At 57.9% G+C, this 4,351-nt stretch overlaps 1 long non-coding RNA gene across 1 annotated transcript in view; it reads right to left on the reverse strand.

Moving 5' to 3' along the window:
- Positions 1 to 249: 249 nt before the first annotated feature.
- LOC115296153 overlaps positions 250 to 4,351 on the reverse strand; it is a 21,833-nt gene continuing 17,731 nt past the window's right edge. Inside the window, exons 2-3 of the long non-coding RNA XR_003910757.1 lie at positions 962 to 1,069; positions 250 to 399 (exon numbers count right to left, since the gene is read on the reverse strand). This is a non-coding gene — a long non-coding RNA (uncharacterized LOC115296153). The remainder of the gene's footprint in view (positions 400 to 961; positions 1,070 to 4,351) is intronic.

Below are 4,351 nucleotides of genomic sequence, written 5' to 3' on the forward strand. Positions count from 1 at the left end.
GGGGCAGAGAGAGAGGGACACACAGGATCTGAAGCAGCTCCAGGCTCCGAGCTGTCAGCACAGAGCCCAACGTGGGGCTCAAACCCACAAACCGTGAGATCATGACCTGAGCTGATGCGGACGCTTAACCAACCGACTGAGCCCCCAGGCGCCCCATCTGTATATTATTTTTTAAATAAAATGTATGTGTTTAGAGTTTGAAAGGGTTCAAGGTTGATTTTTAAATGAAGAAAGTTTTAAAGGTTATTTGTAGATTTAAAACTTTATTTGCACTTAGCGTAGACAGTGATTTTATCTACTTTTGACATTGGGTTTTGGCAGGATGTGATATATTCTCTGTTCAAAGACACACCTCAACAGAGTTTGATGAATGAGGCAGCGCGATTTCAGATCATTTGTCTGAAAGGAAAAAAATGTGATTTTGTTCATTGGTGTATTGGGGCTTTGAAAAATAGTTTGCTTTTTAAAAATTTTTTTAATATTTTTTTTGAGAAGGAGAGACGGAGTGTGAGTGGGGGAGGGGCAGAGAGAGAGGGACACACAGAATCGGAAGCAGCTCCAGACTCCAAGCTGTGAGTACAGAACCTGACACAGGGCTCGAACCCACAAACTGTGAGATCATGACCTGAGCTGAAGCCAGACGCTCAAACGACTGAGCCCCCCAGGAGCCCCAAGAATAGTTTTCTTGAAGGAGCTCAGAGCCTGTTACAAGTCTCGGCCTCGTAAGCAAAGGCGATGGACAGGATGCCTTTAGCTCATCTTAGACTTCACTTCCGTCCCCCCGGCTGTGCCGACAGGTGGCAGCCCCGGCGCCCGCACAGCCTCTGGCTGGCACCACGGCGGGAGCACGGGGACCCCCAGGCCTCGCTCCCCAGCGAGGGCGCCACTGCCCGGGGGTCCTCCTCCAGGCCCCCAGGAGCTCCAAGCGGTGCTGGGACGGGGGGTGGGGAGCAGCACTCACGGGGCGGGCTTCTGTCTGAAGGCTGATTTCTGACACACCGTCTGAAGCACGGCGGCTCTCTCACCGACATCGGGCTGTGCGTATCACGGACGGAGGATGCACAACGTGCTGTCAAAAAGCCAGTGTTGGAAACAGATCAGTATCATACTTGTGCTAAATGCAAATAAAGTTTTAAATCTACAGATGGGCCCAGCCGGTGTCCTGGGGCCCCGCCGCCCCAGGCCTGGTGCCTTCTGGAAGCAGTGAAGGCGCCGGGGAGGCCCAGCTTCCCGGGGGTCGGGAGCGTCCCGAAGCCCCGTGAGCCCAGGCTCGGGGTCTCTGCCGCATGTCCAGCCCCTCCGGCCAGCTCAACATGGCCTTCCCGAGTGCTCTCACACTCAAAGTCTCCTTCCCGAGCGGAGCGAGGATCCCGCGCTGTGTGTGTCGCTGGGCTGAGGTCACCAGAGCCTCCCCCTGCCCTCGTGAGGCCCGCCCCCTGCATCGGGCTCGCAGCCCCGGGCCTGGATGGCGGATGGTGTCCCTGTGGAACCCACTGTACCCGGGACAGGAGGCCGTTTGTGTGGCCCCAGGGCTCTGACAGGGGACCTGGGACTGGGGTAGACCCAGGGGGCCCTCGCCCAGGAAGGGCAGGCTGAATCTGAACGAGAGCATCACCATCACAGTCTCCTTAGACCCTCCCCTTAATACACGGTCACTGAAAGTTCCTTCACATTTTCCATAAGAATCAAGATCTCCTAAAGCATTAGTTTATGATTTAAAGGCTCAGTCAGACAACTCAGCGATATGGAGCAGAGACGGCGGGCACGGACGCCGGGCACCGAGCCGGTGGCAGTCTCGCAGCCCGGAGCTCCCGAGACCCAACCCTCTGATGAGTCTCCACCGGGTCATAGAGTGGGGGGGGGGGCCGGGCAGGGTGCAAAATTAGATCGCTCCCTCCTCCAGTAACGTGAGGAGTGTTTAATTGAAGCTCCAACGATTATCCTCTCTTCCTTCAGCATTTAATCATCCGGATGCTTCCAAAGAGTGTCATTACAGGCAATCATTTCCCATTAGTTATTGTTCCCTGTGTCCCTGCAACACGGCATCACTGCCGCCCATGTGCTCAGCTCAGAAGCCGGTGCAAGGAAAGGCTCCCTGATTTTCAAGAACAAACAGAAACAGGGATTGGAGTGAGAGAAAAAATTCCTTTTCCCGAATCCCACGGGAGATTCAAGCCTGTAGCTGTTCCTGTGCTCTGGGCCTGTGTGCCACGTGCCACCGCCCACCACGTGTCCCCTCCCGAACGAGGTCTCCCAGGAGACTCCCTGGCCCGCACACGCGTGCACGCACACGCGTGCACATGCGGCCACGGCGCCGTCATCGCCTCCCTAGTCAGAGAACACACACACACACACACACACACACACACACACACACCACCGATGCCAGCGTCTCGCTGCCACCAGCCCCAGCGCCAGCCCCACATCTCCACCACCACCACCCCCGTCACGACGACCTAGGTCTGTTTTCTCATGCCTTCATTCGGCACCGACTGAACTCTTCCTCCACACGCCAGCCCTCTGCAAGCGCTCACCGGCACCCACTAAGCCGGCCTCGTGGGCTCTCTTCATTCTTCCAGGCCCTCGAGAGACAGAAATAAGTCCTCTGTAGCCCCTGCCCCACACGTCTCCCGGACTATGAGGGCCGCAGAAAAATAACCCTTGCTTCACTCTGTGAATGAGATCTCTTCTCCGACAAGCAGGGCATGTAACGGAGGTCCACAAAAGAGCTCCAGCGTCTAGAGGAGGAGTGACGCCCACTGACGGACAGGAATCGAGCCCAGACAACGAGGAGCACCCCCCCCCGTGCCCCGGCGCCCCGCAGAGCCCTCCTGGGGGGTGGGTGACCAGCGGGAGGGCGCGCGTGCTGAGGTCGGCGCCGACCCGCGGGTGCCCGTCAGGAGGGGCTTGCGAGGGGCCGCTCTTCGCCAGGACTGGCCGCCGGGTCCTGGGGGCCCGCAGACCCTCCGGCCATAGACAGCCGGGAGCTTGCGGCACAGCCCCCAGCAGCTGGTGAAGCGCTCTTGGTCCGCCCGAGTGGGCGTGAAATGCCAGCGTCCTGGGCGCCCGCAGCCGCCCGGCACCGGCTCTCAGCTGCTGGGCGGGGGGCTCCCGAGTTCTTGAACCGGGCAGAGACAGACCGGAAATCGAGCTGCGGGCCAGTCCCCCACGTCACCAACTTGGAGGCAGAGTGTGTGTTAGTTGCGTAAACTTTTTCAGAAAAGACGTCTCCTAGATGCTTTGCCGTTTACGGAAACGACTGCGCCCCCTCCGCTCGGCCGTGCTGGCTGCAGACTGAGAGGCAAGAGACTTGCACAACTGGCTCAGGCCGGTCGCGAAATGCGGGAAGGCTGGCAAGCAGTGGCCGTGGCCCAGCAGGTGCCGGGAAATGAGAGCTTACCTCTCCGGGCCATGGGACCGAGCTCTCCAAACGTTTCCCACACGGAACCCTCAACGCTAGGATGCAAAACAGACGTGTGGAGACCCCCGATACGCGCTCGAGTGAGAAAAACCGGTCGTGGGCCAGCGCGGACTGTCTGAAGCTGTCTACATAAAACTGCAAGTGTGTGTGTGTGCGTGAGCGTGTGAGCGTGTGAGAGTCTGTGCCAGTGTTGTGTGTGAGTGTGTGAGAATGTTGTGTGTGAGTGCGTGAGCGTGAGTGTGTGTGAATGTGTGTGAGTGTGACTGTGTGTGAGCGTGTGTGAGACTGTGACTGTATATGTGAGTGTGAGCGTGTGTGAGTGTGAGCGTGTGTGTAGGAAGAACCTGGAAGGAGGCTCACTACAGTGTCGACGGTGCTGTCCTGCTGGATGAGAGCTGGGTGGGGGAGAACCTTGCTCGATGGCCGTTACAAGCGTGGGATTCGGGATCAGAACCCAGAGTTCACATCCGTGTTCTGACACTTCTAGATCTGACCCTCCACACTGACGCTCTGGACCTTGATCTTCTCAACTGAAATGGAAATACGTAACCAATTTATGTGACGATTACGGGAGAAGTTCGCTACCATGTAATAAACACTCGATAGTTGGCAGGGCTTGAAACTGTTCTCCTTTGAAATAGATACACACGTGTATGTATTTAGAAAAAGGGGTTTTATTTTTTTATCAGCAACACTTGAGGCTGAGCTTGTCCTATTCTGTTAAATACGGCTGATCTAACAGCACTCGTGACGCTGTGGGTCGAGCAGGACACGCTTCCCAGGGTGCGGCACCGCGGACCTCCGGCTCGGCGTCCGCAGCGGAGCGTAGGGACCGGAGCTGGTCTCTCCCGCCCGCGACGTCCAGGAGCCGCGGCCCCGAGCCGCCTCCGAGCGTCCGGGTGCGAGCGGCCCCGGCAGAGGCCCGGCCGC

This window comes from Suricata suricatta, chromosome 7, assembly GCF_006229205.1.
Source record: "Suricata suricatta isolate VVHF042 chromosome 7, meerkat_22Aug2017_6uvM2_HiC, whole genome shotgun sequence".
NCBI classification, from domain to species: Eukaryota; Metazoa; Chordata; class Mammalia; order Carnivora; family Herpestidae; genus Suricata; species Suricata suricatta.